Here is a 14644-nt window from a genome sequence, read left to right on the forward strand (position 1 = left end):
GAGAAAGAATAAAGCATCACCTGAAAGGACATTTTGGAAACATCACTGGATATGAGAAAATTAAAAGAACAAGTTTTTCACGCTTCTCAAGTCCATTTAACTTTGATTTCAGAATCCGAGGTTTTCCAGGGAGCTGCTGATGGATTGGAAGCCCTAAAGTTTGGGTGAAAACACTTGGAGGATCTATAATTGCTGTTGTGATTATGTTATTGATCTGTTTTGTTTCTCTTTGTGTAGTCTGCAGGTGCAGATCCCAAATCCTCCGAGAAATAGTTCACCAAGACAAATCTGGCTTGCTTACCTAGCTTTGTTAAAACAAGAAGGGGGAAGATGTTGAGAAATGTTAAGTTTATGAATATTGATGTTGAGAAATGTTAAGTTGTTGAGAAATGTTAAGTCTGTTAATACTGCTGAACGCTGAGTATATGACAGAATATATTGTTTTCTAGGAAGAATGATGGCAAGGAAAACCTAGCTGGCTCCCCTCAAGTAGAAAACTACTTGGGGCATTCTACAGTGGCAGGACAATATACAAACATCATACACTTGTTAAAACAATTCTTTACACTATCTGACCCTGCCCCCATGGCTCGCTTGTGGAAAATACTTTTCAGGTTGTTTGTGATCAGTAGGCACCAGCTGATTACTTGGTGTGCTTTGTGTTAGGAGAAAACATAGAACACCTGTTAATAATGATCACCTGTTCAGAGAGAATAACTGCATGGGTCACAGTCTACTTGGGGCCTTCAGTCTGGAATGCTGTCAGCCCCTGAGGCTCTCAGTTTGGAAGGCTGCTGGCCCCCCGGATAGACTCACTTTGCTGCTCTATCTGGGTGTCTGCCTCTCAATTCCTTCAGCACCATCTGGGTGGGGTTCTCTACGGCTGAGCTGGTTCTCGGTAGTGGACTCTGCAATTATTTTGGCTTATAATTTGCTGTTTCTACTTTAACTGTGTGACTTGGATGAGTCTATTAAGATCTGTTATTACTATTATCACTTGTAAAACAAGAATGCTTTGCTGTCTTCCTATGCAACAAGCACTATCCTAAGGGCTTTATATTTATGGCACACTTACTTTGAAAAACCCTGTGAAGTAGGAACTATCATTATCTCCAGTTTATAAATGAGAAAATAGAGTCAGAGAGGTTAAGTAGCTTGCCCAAAGACACAGGGCAAGGAAGTTAAAACCATCTCTTGCCACTGTGTAGATCTGAGCACAAATGTTATGTCATCAATGGTTAATTCAATACTTCTTGGATTTTAATGAACCTGAGAATCACCTGGGAACCTTTTAAAAACAGTCTGTGATGCAGTAGATCTGGAGTGGGGCTCCAAAAATGTATTTCTAACAACTTCCCAAGTGATACTGATGCTTCTGGTCTGAGGGTCATATCCAGAGAAGAAATACTGTCAACCATGTCCTCGTCAAATTCATAGCTCTGGGCCGCATCATGGCACATGGGCTATGGGATTAGTTGTCTCTCACATGTGTAAGATGTAGAGGAAATAACATAAGATGCCTGCCTGTGAGGATTTGATGTGATCATCTGAATCTTGCTCTGATAATTATTAACATTTAGTTGCCCATTAAAATTATTTGGAATCCTAGGACTTTGTTGGCTCATCTCCTGTCAGATACACAACCCATCACCAATGGAGAGCAGCAGAGTTACTTAATCATTTCAGTCTTTTTGAATTCATTTCACACAGCTGTACTCAAAAACAGGAGACTTAGAAGCTGATACGAAAATATGCTTCTGCTCCTCTGGGAGACATTTTTAGCTTGAAAGCTACTGAGCTAACCTCAGATCCTCAAGACAATTAGGAGCTGCTGTTAGTTAACAAGTGAGCATTTGAAGCATGCACACAAGAGAAAGAAAGCATTTTACACAAACACAGAGCTTCGCGGGCCTATATGATCAGCCCTAACAAGACTAAAATATATTTTCCTAATAAATATTCATTGAGCTAAGCACTTGGCTACATGATTTCAAGTTAAATGTCATATTTTAATTCTCACAACTATCCTGTGAGGTAGCTTTCTCATCCCTGTTTTATAGATTAAAAAACAGGCTTGAGAATTTTATATGACTTACCCAATGTCACGTAGATAACATGAAATCGATCTGGGATTTGGCTTCCAGCCCAGTGTGTTCTCTCCACTATATAACTCCGATGTTATGTAGTCTACATAGGAGTCAAGGTAAAGCCGTACTTACCTGGGATTGCATTCCTGCTCTTAAACTTACTGGTTATATAAACTTGGGCAAGTTTAAATTTTCTAAGGCTTAGTTTTTCAATATGAACACAAAAAAGGCATATCTAGGAAGACTTAGGGAAGGAAATAGTATGTGAGCTGAATCTTGAAAGATGAACTGGAACTTTCAAGATAGCCTGTTGGGTGGGGCAGGTTAAGAAAAGTGTACCAATGGGAACAACTGTGCAAAGACATGGATTTGGAAGAGAGCATGGAGCTTCAGGAAGTAAACATTTCAGCGGTGCTGGCTGATGAATCTCTCCTCGCCAAATGTGAGCCCATGAAAACAAAACTCTCCTTCTCCTAGCTCAGTACCTAATCCATTGTAAGTACCTCATAGCACATGATAGGTGTTTCAGAAATAATGGTTGAATGAAATAAATAGGTGAACAAAAACAATATTTGCTGCTAAACTAGCAGAAGATCGTTGGTCATGTACTGGTTCATAAGACGCTATGCATTTTCAGTTCTGCCATTTTGCCACATAGGGTATCAATAATTGCATAACTCAGGTAGAAACCCAGACTCAACCCCCATATTCTCTGGAGAATACGTTTACATTTGTATCAATCACTTAGTCATCTGGGCCCCTGCTCTGGCTACTACAACAAAATACCATAGGCTGAGTGGCGTAAACAATAGAAACTTATTTTCTCAAAGTTCTGGAGGTGGGGAAGTCTAACATGAAGCTGCCAGTAGGTTTGGTTTTTGGTGAGGGCTTTCTTCCTGGCTTGCAAATGGTCACCTTCTAGGCAGAGAGAGGAAGCTTTGGTATCTCTTGCTCGTCTTATAAGGGAAGTAATCCCACCATGGGCCTCCGTGCTCATGCTCTCATCTCACCCTAATTACTCTCATAATCTCTACCTTATAGCATAACATTGAGTGTAGGGCTTCAACATATGGATTTTGAAGGGACACAAACATTTAGTCCATGACAGAGACTTAATCTCTTTATCTAAAATCAAGATACGCTATCTCCTTCTTCTTATGAGTAGGATTAGGCTTTATATTTTGCAACTCACTCCAGACACCACCTCTTGAGGATAAAAATAATATCACAATGACCACAACAATATCATTCTCTGGCTCTGTCCTTCACTTCCCACTTTTTTTTTTTTTTTTTATGCCCAGCCTACAAATAATTTTGTTTTAGAATTCACTCCTAGTGAATAGTGAAAAGAGGACTTCCCCTTCCCCATCATAATCCCCAGCCAAGTTGCAGGAGCAGGTCCCCCATATATACCATCCTCCCGGCCATCCTTCACTTTTTTTTTTTTTTTTTTTTTTTTGAGACACAGTCGCACTTTGTCCCTAGGCTGAAGTGCAGTGGTGCGATCTCAGCTCACTGCAACCTCTGCCTCCCAGGTTCAAGTGATTCTCCTGTCTCAGCCTCCCGCGTAGGTGGGACCACAGGTGGGCACCACCACGCCCAGCTAATTTTTGTATTTTTATTAGAGACGGGGTTTCCTCATGTTGGCCAGGATGGTCCTGATCTCCTGACCTCCTGATCCGACTGCCTCGGCCTCCCAAAGTGCTGGGATTACAGGTTTGAGCCATGGCGCCTGGTCCATCCTTCCTTCTTAAATGCCTAGATCTTCTTAAACATAGCAATGTTGTATTTTACCTGAAATCTGTGACTGAGACCTGAAATTTTGAACTGAAGGGTTTATTTGGATGCTTCAGGTCTTCCTTTTCTTGCAAGGTGAAATTTCAAAAGCACCAATGGCTAATACCTGTAACAAGGAGAAGGTTGAGGTCCACTCTACTCTCCATTCTTTTTTTTTTTTTTTTATTTTAAGTTTTAGAGAAAGGAAGAAAGAGAAAGAATAAAAAAAGAAAGAAAGAAAAAATGAAGGAAAGGAAGAATGAGGAAGAAGGAGAGGGAGAGAGAACTGGGGTGTTATTTTATTGCCCGGGCTAGAATGCAGTCTAAAAATGGGTATGCCTATAATTGTGTTTAGTAATAGAGACATGGAAAAAAAAATGAGGGAAGAAAATAACTAACAAGCAGCCAACCAATATTTCATTTAAACCTGTAAAAAGGTGTGATGTGGTACTAATAAGAGTGTATATTTTGTATATTTAAAGTGGAGAGTTCTATAAATGTTAATTAAGTCTACTTGTTCCCGATCTGAGTTCAAGTCCTGGATATCGATGTTAACTTTCTGTCTCATTGATCTGTCTGATATTGATGTTGAAGTCTCCTACTATTATTGTGTGGGAATCTAAGTCTCTTTATAAGTCTTATATATCTGGGTATTCCTGTATTGGGTGAGTATATATTTAGGATCTTTAGCTCTTCTTGTTGCATTGATCCTTTTATCATTATGTAATATCCTTCTTTGCTTCTTTTGATCTTTGTTGCTTTAAAGTCTATTTTATCAGGAAAAATTGCAACTCCTGCTTTCTATTTATTTATTATTTTCGCCCTCCATTTGGTTGGTAAATTTTCCTCCATCCCTTTGTTTTGAGTCATTCTGTATCCTTGCATGTGAGGTGGGTCTGGATGTAGCATACCAATGGGTCTTGGCTTTTTTTGCCTGTCTGTAACTTTGGATTGGGGGATTTAGTTGAATTAATATATGTGAGTTTGATATTGCCGTTTAATGTTAGCTGGCTGTTTTTCCCATTAGTTGATACAAGTTCTTAATTATGTTGATGTTCTTTATTTTTTGGTATTTTTTAGAAAGGCTTATACTGGTTGTTCCTTTCTATGTATAGTGGTTTTTTCAGAAGCTCTTGTAAAGCAGGCCTGGTGGTGATGAAATCTCTGAGTGCTTGCTTATTCACAAAAGCTTTTATTTTTCCTTCGCTTATGAAACTTAGTTTGGCTGGATGTAAAATTCTGGGTTGAAAGTTCTTTTCTTTAAGAATGTTGAATATTGGCCCCCACTCTCTTCTGGCTTGCAGGATTTCTGCTGAGAGATCTGCTGTGAGTCTGATAGGCTTCCCTTTATGGGTAACCTGACCTTTCTCTCTGGCTGCCCTCAGTATTTTCTCCTTCATTTCAACCCTGGTGAATCTGGCGATTATGTGCCTTGAGGTTGGTCTTCTTGAGGAATATCTTTGTGGTGTTCTCTGTATTTCCTGGAGTTGAATATTGTCCTGCTTTGCTAGGTTGGGAAAGTTTTCCTGAATAATATCCTGAAGCGTATTTTCCAGCTTGGATTGATTCTCTTCGTCACATTCAGGTACACCTATCAAACATAGATTAGGTCTTTTCACATAGTCCCATATTTCTTGGAGACTTTGCTCATTTCTTTTTATCCTTTTTTCTCTAATCTTGTCTTCACATTTTATTTCATTAAGTTGGTCTTCGACCTCTGATATCCTTTCGTCTGCTTGATTAATTCAACTGTTAAAACTTGTGCATACTTCACGAAGTTCTCATGTTTTTCAGCTCCATTAATTCACTTATGTTCCTCTCTAAATTGTGTATTGTTGTTAACATTTCGTCAATTCTTCCTTTGAAGTTCTTAGTTTCTTTGCATTGGGTTAGAACAAGTTCTTTTAATTCCCAGAAGTTTCTTATCATCCACTTTTTAAAGCCTGCTTCTGATAATGGAACACAGTCTTTCTCCATCAGGCCTTGTTCTGTTGCTGATGAGGAACTGTGATCCCCTGTAGAGGGAGAGGCGTTCTGATTTTGGGTATTCTCAGCCTTTTTAGGCTGGTTTCTTCCCTTCGTTATAGATTTATCCATCTGTGGTCTTTATAATTACCGTCTTTATAGTTGGGTTTCTGAATGGACGTCCAACTTGTTGATTCCCGGCGCTAAAATCTGAGCAACCCACTGTGCTGGCCAAAACAGCAGCTTTAAGATTGATGGTGCTTTTACTCTGCACCAAGAACCGCTGCACCAAGGCAGCGGCAAAACCGCCTCGCCGGCCACAAGAGTCGCACTGGCAACCCGTGGGGCTCCTCCGCTGGGAATCACCTGGTGCATGAGCAGCAAAAATTGATCTAAAAGTGTGGCGTCCTCTCGTTCTCTGTGCTTTCAATGGGAGCTACAATCCCGAGCTGCTAGTGATCAGCCATCTTGGATCTCTCTCCCCCACTTTTAGAAGTTCCAATCCTTCAAATTTCTCCCCTACTTAAGATACCCCAGGTATATCTCACATTTGCTCAAAAGTTAATTCCTTCTTACCATCGGCATCTGCCATTATCTCTTCTCCTGCTCTTCTGTGCTGTGTCTGATGAATTCTGTGACTGCTGATACCAAAAACATCAATACCCTCAAAGACAGTAATGCTGAAATGGGAGAGTTTCCTAACACCTCATGCAGGATATGTGACGGGGTGTGGCTCGTCTGTTCAGCCTCTGTGCACTCAAACCCCTTACTGGAGTGCGAGCATTTAGACGGTCAGTTGCAGGAGCTGGGGCAAACACTTTTGGGCCCCAGCCCCATGGTAGGGTCCAGGGGTGGGCGCCTGCAACTGCAAAGCCCCAGTGGGCATGTTACGGTGCTCTTTTAGCTGTCCACAGACGGCTTAAGTGTTAACCAGCTCAGTGTCCTCTTGGTGCCCAGGTTTTTGTCCAGCATCCAGGAAGAATCAGGTCACACGGACAAATTGAAGGACAGTGAATGTGAGGGATTTTATTTCCAGATGGAGGTGTCTCTCAGCGGGATGGCTGGAGAGTGGGAAAGCGGATGGAGTGGGAAGATGTTCTTCCCCTGGAGGTCAGTGGGCCTGCTCCGGTCTCCTCTCCGACCGTCCCCAGCCAAGCTCCTCTCAACATTCAGACGCTCCTTCTCTGTTTCTCTACCACGCCACTGTGCTGCTCTGCCATTCTTCTGTTCCTCTGCTTTTCTGCTTATGGAGCTTGTGATTTGGGGTTTCTATCAGTACAGGATAAGGGGACTTGGTAGGCCAAAGGCAACATTTGGGTGCAAAAACAGGAATGCCTATTCCCATTTAAAGTCACAGGTTTCCAGGCTTGAGGACAGGGCCTTTGCCGGGGAACCTCTCTCTTCTACCTGATATTTCCCAGCCTCCTGTCGGTAAAGATGCCACCAGTGGTGACCAAGCCTGCCACAGTCACAGCTGCTCCTGCCATTGCCAGGGAACTAAGTCCATCAAGGGATGAGGTCTACTCCCCCGTCTTCTCAATTCAGGATGAGGGTTGCCCAGTTTCCTGTTCAGGCGGTAGCCCCAGTGCTGCTCTCTGACACCCAGCCTGCAAAGCTGTGCTGACTTAAGCTCTAGCTGCCTTAGCAGATATCCAGGAAACAGCTCCTCAGGTTTTTACTGAGTGTTCTTTGAAGCCTTTCTCCTAAAGACATGAGTCCACAAGGGCTGAGTATTAAACTTCTCCCTCTTTATACTGATCTGTTGACTTTGGACTTCTTCCACTAAAGAAGACTCATTTTCCCTCCCAAATCCCCCAGATGGTGACTGAATCTTGGTGCAAACTTAACTTAGGCGCAAGATGGGATTTCTGCTTTGAGATGAAACTCCCGCAGGGACAACACAAACTTCTTTCGTGCGTTTTTTTCCATTCCATTATACTAGACAAATGGTTAATACTTAATAACAATAATACTTTTTAAATGGAAAGCTAGTAATATAAAGATATACATATATTAAGGCACTACAGGAGAAAAAAAAGTGACTCCCAAAAATGCTAAGCGTTTCAATTCTAATACAAGCAGCCTGATTCTGTAAACCTAGCTCAGCACATCTGTCTGCATGTGGTCAGTCCGCTATAAATACATAATGCATGAGCAGCCGTCTGAAAGGCTGCTGAAGCCAAGCAAAGAAATCTCACCTGCAGAGGATGCAGGCCCGAGGACATTGTAGTAGGTCATGATCTCAAAAGAATGACTGTGAAGACTTTCAATACGCAAAACTGAATCTTAAAGACAATGATGTTCTCTTCCCCACTGAGATCCTTTATAAATGTAACATGGCATGGTATCAGAGATAATAGGAAGAGAAGAAAACGCTAGATTATCAACTACTACGTTTCCTTTTACTATAGACTTGCTGATCTCTTGGCTATTTCTTGAATGTTCCAAGAATGTTCCCTTCTCAGGACCTTTCCAGTTGCTATTCCCTATACGTAGAATACACCTATCTGAGAAAATTCATATGGCTTGGTCCCTGGCTTTCCTTCAGGCCTCTGCTACACGACTTGGCCTTTCCTGGCCACTCTTTATAACAAGAGCTCCCTCCCTACTCTTTGTCCCTTTACTGGATTTTATGTTTCTTCAAAGCATTTAACTACCATGGGGCATTATATCACTTGCTTATTCTCTCTCACACTACAGTGTCAGGTCCACAAGGTGAGGAACTGTGCTTGCTGTATCCGTTGCTCTGTACCTAATACCTGACACAGGTACTCAATAAATAATTTAAAAATGAATGATTATCTAAATATAAGTTGTAGTGCAAGATACTGTCAATCATAAATATGATCCAGTAAAATATTTTAAAAGCTGTGAAAAAAAACTTTATTCAATTAAATTTGAAAGAGTTTAATTGAGCAAAGAATGATTCCTGAATCAGGCAGCCTCCTGAGGCAGCGTAGACTCAGAGACTCCAGTGCAGCCACGTGATGAAAGAAGATTTATGGACAGAAAAAGGAAAGTGACGTACAGAAATGGAAGTGAGGTACAGAAACAGCTGGATTAGTCATAACTTGGCGTTTGCCTTATTTGGACACCATTCAAACAGTTGGCCACACTTGATGGGCCAAAACTTGGTGACTGGCACACAAGTAGGTTACAGTCCTTTTACAATTTCATTTAGGTTTGTTAAATCGAGTCTAGCCTAAAGCTGCCTCCTTATATATTTTAAGTTCAGCCTTAATGTTTCTCTGTACATCATGAGCCATGACAAGTGGAGGGGTAAACAGACCATAGCCTACACTTGTGCCAATTACCAGGTTTTGACTAATCAAATGTAGCCAACTGTTTGAACCAAGTTCAAATAAGGCAAGTGCTGAGCTATTACCAATCCAGCTGTTTCTGTACCTCGCTTCCATTTTCTCTACCCCACTTGCCCATAAATCTTTTAGCACGTGGCTGCGCTGGAGTCTCTGAGCCTACTCTGGCTCGAGAGGCTGCCCAATTCTGAAATTGTTCATTGTTCAATTAAGCTCTTTTAAATTTAATTCAACTGAAAATTTTTTTTCCATCAGGTTATAGTTCATGATGTTCAGAGAAACATTTAGGCCAAACTTAAAATATGTAAGGAAGCTGCTTTAGGCCAAGCTTGATTTAACAAAGCTATTGTCAGACCTCTGCTTCTGGATGTAATAGAGTTGGTTCTAGCAGAGCAGCACTGAGAACAGCTAGAAAACTGAGTTTAAAAAATTATGTGTATGTGTGTTTTAGAGGCATGGGAGAGTTGCTGGAGCTGGAGAAGCCAAGACTGGGGAGTGGGTTGGTATGGGAGAGACAGTAGATCGTGGAGAGGTGAATTGCTATTGGGCTGCTTTTTCCCTGGGGATTATATGCTAATTTGCAGAATAGGTAAGAGGCCAAAAACAAGGGCTTTGCTTGGAGAGAGGGAAGCTTCTAGGATTAAGGAAACCAATAGAACTTTGTCAAGTTAACCAGGCTGAAGAGGCAATGTTAGAGACTCAGACTTGATCCTGGAGAAAAGGGAAGGGTAAGGAAGGTTAGAGAATTGTACCTGAAATATGCTTGAGATAATTATGAGTAAGAAATGAAGGCCAAAAGCAGTGGCTCATGCCTGTCATCCAAGCACTTTGGGAGGCCAAAGCAGGGGGATCACTTGAGCCTAGAAGTTGGAGACCAGCCTGGGCAACATAGGGAGTCCCTGTCTCTGCAAAATATAAAAATAAGTTAGCTGGATGTGGTGGAGTACACCTGTAGCCCCAGCTACTCAGGAAGCTGAGGTGGAAGAAAGGATCACTTGAGGCCAGGAGGTCAAGGTTACAGTGAGCTATGATCATCCCACTGCACTCCGGCCTGGGAGATAAAGATCTTGTCTCAAAAAATACAAAAAATAAAAGAGGTAGAATGTCTTGAAAAGTTGAGTGGACTTTTTGGAAGTCTTGCCAGACTAAGGCAACATGGATTAGTGTTTAGTCTCAGATGCTGAGGAGGTAAGGATTAGGAGAGAGTCCTTAGACAGTGAAAAAATACCTGAAGCAGAAAAGAGGTTTACGGGCCAGCCATGGTGGCTCACACCTGTAATCCCAGCACTTTGGGAGGCCAAGATGGGTGATGGATCACAAGGTCAGTAGATCGAGACCATCCTGACTAACATGATGAAACTCTGTTTCTACTAAAATTACAAAAAAAAAAAAAAAAAGAAAAAATTAGCCAATGTAGTGGCACATGCCTGTAGTCCCAGCTACTCAGGAGGCTGAGGCAGGAGAATTGCTTGAACCTGGGAGACGGAGGTTGCAGTGAGCTGAGATTACACCACTGTACTCCAGCCTGGGTGACGGCAAGACTCCACCTCAAAAAAAAAAAAAAAAAAAAAAAAGAGGTTTAACTGACTCTCAGTTCTGCAGGCTGTACAGGAAGAGCACAGTAGCATCTGCTGGTAAGGAGGCCTCAGGAGGCTTCCAGTCCCGGCAGAAGGTGAAGGCGCAGTAGGCATGTTACATGGCAAAAGCAGGAGCAACAGAGAGAGTGGCAAGAAGGTGCCACACACTTTTAAATGACCAGACCTCGTGAGGACACGCTGTCACTAAGATATCACCAAGCCATGAGGGATCTGCTGCCATGATCCAAACATCTCCCACCAGGCCCCGTCTCCAGCATTACAGATTACACTTCAACGTGAGATTTGGGTGGGGACAAATATCTCAACTACACCAATGTCTGATCTTACGTTTAAACTGAACAGAGATTTCTGAAAATTTATAATCCTACATATATATTTTAAATGTCGAGACTATAAAGTTTTAATTGGCTTCCTGTACATATCACAAAAAGAATACCCCAAATCATTATTAAATTCCCTCACCTTACTTTTCTCATGAGTATAACCTTCGCTCTCAGCTGGGGATAGTAGAAATGAGGGAGAGTGAGAAGGAGTTTAAAAAAAAAGCCAGCAGCCCACCATTTCTGCCACCATTTAGAGTGCTATGCCTACCATGGTAATTGTATGTTAAAGAGATATGCATAGCCCGAGGTAGGTGAAGTCCAGTCTCTTGAATAACCAGAAGGCCTGAATGAGGTATGGAGTCAATTAGGGGAATCCACTTAGGGCCTAGAATGAGTCAAGGTTAATGAGAATGTCAGTACTAGCCTTGGCTAACCTGCATGAACCTCATTGTCCAATGAGTATCCCAAGAGATTTTTGCTGCTAGTTTATGTGGAAATATGACATAGATCCTAGCACAGTTTGGTCATGAGTCTACACATAGTATCATTTGCCACCTCTCATTTTTTCTCAACCCTATAACACAACTCCATATCCTCTAATATGGCTTCAATAGGACTATTTGTCAGAGAAGAGCCTGAAGCTGACCTGAACTGAGAAGATAAAGAAGCAGAAATATTCTTGTTTCAATAACTCTAAATCAAAGTGGTAAGAAACAAGAGATAATGAACAGAAGTCCAATAATAACCATAACTGTTACAGACATGACAGATATTTTACAGCACGGTCTCCTTAAAAGCTCAGAGTACATTGCCCCATTGTGGTTTTCAATAATAAACACACTGGTATGTAAAAGAGGAACACAGTACCCCTGGCGTGTAAATGATTTTCAGAACCTAGGGGTTACTGGACAAGTCTCCTGAGGTTTCATTCACAAACAGGGCCCTGAAAATGACTGACAAAGAACAGTTGCCGTTACTTGTCAGCTAAGATGTGGACGAGTTCCAAAGGAAAAGAAAAGGCTTTTCTCACACCCATCTTTCAAAATAAAGTAACTGAATAGCTTTAAAAATAACAGCAACAAACAATATATCACCAAAAACCAGGTATCAACTGAAACAATAAACTTCTTTACTCTCTCAGTGGGTGGGAGTCAAAACCAGCTGTCAGACTTGTATGTCTGCTTCCTTTCCATTTTTAATTCGATTTTCCTTTCAAATGAATCTTGGTATGGTCTTGGTAGCTTTGTGGAGCAGAAAAGAAAGTCAGAAAAAGCAACTGTTACATACAGATATCAGCCCAGGGAAACCCCCTTGGACAATCCACCTCTTTTCTGGACTTCACAATCCTTCCTCATTCCTCAGTCTCTCTTGAGGTCCCGTTCCTCTCTAATGATGCTCCTTTTCTTTCTTTCTTTTTTTTTTTTGCCACAGGAATTCTTCCACAAAATAAAATATGAGATAAAATATATTCTGGGCCAAATTAAAACCATTAGCCTCTTGATAAATTACCCCAAGGAAGGGAAAAGAAACCGAATTTAATAGGCCTAAACGAAAGGATGGTGGTTTCCTGGGAATTGCGTTCAATTTTAAAGGCTTTTCAAATTAGATTATTTAATGAGTTGAAAGAATAGAAAGAACATAGGTTAGAAAATTTGTTTGTTTTCAGTCAATAACAATTGGAGCAAATGAACTAAGTTTTTCAAGGCTTTGTGTGTGTGTGTGTGTGTTCCACTTCAAAATTCATTCTGAAAATCTAACAACAACAACAAAAAAAGTGATATTTTGGAGACCAGTTCCTGAGATACATAGGAGGCAAAAGAGAGTCAGCAAAACTGCATCTCTAAGGTTCTTTGAAATTCTGTGGGCTGGCAGTGCAGGAAAAAAACATAACAAGAAAGAACAAAGATTTTGGTTCCAAATAACGTCACCATGGAAAGGGTACACCTTTAACTCTTAGTTTTAATGTGCCTTTAGAGTATGTTAACTGTCTTGTTTTGATAAATAATAATAATAATGGTATAATGTACCTTACGGTTTATAAATTTAATGGGAGAACTTGGAAGAAGCAATGAATGAAAATGAAAAACACCACATTCTCCCATTTCTTCCTTTTTTTAAAAAAAACTTTTTTCTTAAAGGTGATCTTTCCTTGTCCAAAGTGTGATCGTAGGTGAAATTCCATTTCCCTTTCTGCCTTACCAACCCCAACATACTTCATTATGGCCACCGTCATGCCATTCATCTGTCGTCTTCTGCTAAGTACTATAATTTAGTAGGTGTCTGGTATTCCTGAAGGAAGTGTTTTTCGTTAAAAGACACATTCACACTAGTTCTCTATACTCAGTTGAAGCCACGGCTTGGTAATGAATCTATTAATTCAATTAATAAACAGTTCTTGGACATTGTTTTGAAATATGTATCTTATATTAGAATTCAAGTGGCATAAAGCCTGGCTTGTTTTTCTCAAGAAAAATGTGTTATTTGTTTCACAACATAGTTATTTACATTTTTCTGCATCTTTAATTCACTAAACTGAAAAAGAAATAGAGATGTAAAAATGAAATAGAAAAATAAATGACATATTAAGACTTTTTTTCTTTCTTTTTCTTTTTTTTGGAATTCACCAAAAAACAGGCCTGATCAGTTCAACATTTGGAGCAAAGAGATATTGTGTGTAATGTCAGCAAACCCACAACGGCAAGAGACCCGAGGACATTGTTAAAGGAAGTGTTTGTCAGACAACTGTGTCTCAAAGACTCTTCAGTACTTGGATCCACCTTTCCCACTCCTTCCTGTTTGCATTCCTCAGAGTCAGATTTCAGCTAAAGGGATGGAAATTAAATAAAGGTGCATTGGAGAACACATAATTAGTCTTTAAATCATAGGATCTCAAATTCATGAAATTTCATCAAAAGTTTAGTAGAAGTCTTAAAAAAATGCCCCGAGGGCAATCTCTCCAAGTTTTCTCCCAAGAATTTAGCATTAGCATACACAAGTAATTATTACTCGATAATGTGCTTTTGTGCCAAGCTAAGAGTTTTCTTTAACAGTCTTTTCCACCTGTGGAATAAAATATTTCACAGAAACACATTCACCCAGAACTGTTCCCATGTGAAGTTTGCTTCAAGTTTTTTCTCAGAGCATCCAACTCTCCTCTTGCAATTGTTCACACTGGCAAACACTATGTCAATCTGAGAGCGTCCTCAGGTATCTGTCCCCTTTGTGTAAGAGCCAACCTGTGAAGACGAAAAATACCACATGGGAAAAAACTGATCTTAAAGGAAGTGCAGACTTCAACTAGTAGTATTTTTAGGGGAAATTAACATTGTGGCATAGCTTAAATATGTGCTAGTTTACCCCTAACTCCCCTGACACACACACGCATACACACACACACACACACGACAGGAGAAAGGAATCAATAATGCTTTACTAAGAATTTGGTTCTGTGGAAAAGAAAAAAGTATTTGTGAAAAAAGCCTGAAAATCCTTATAGGCAGCCACAACTAGAAGTTCTCAGACTCTTCCTGCTTGAAAGGTTGTAAGGAACTCACAGGGGCAGGAATTATATTCACCAG

The sequence above is a fragment of the Sapajus apella genome, unplaced genomic scaffold (assembly GCF_009761245.1).
Source record: "Sapajus apella isolate SASKATOON/1434 unplaced genomic scaffold, GSC_monkey_1.0 scaffold1, whole genome shotgun sequence".
Classification (NCBI taxonomy): Eukaryota; Metazoa; Chordata; class Mammalia; order Primates; family Cebidae; genus Sapajus; species Sapajus apella.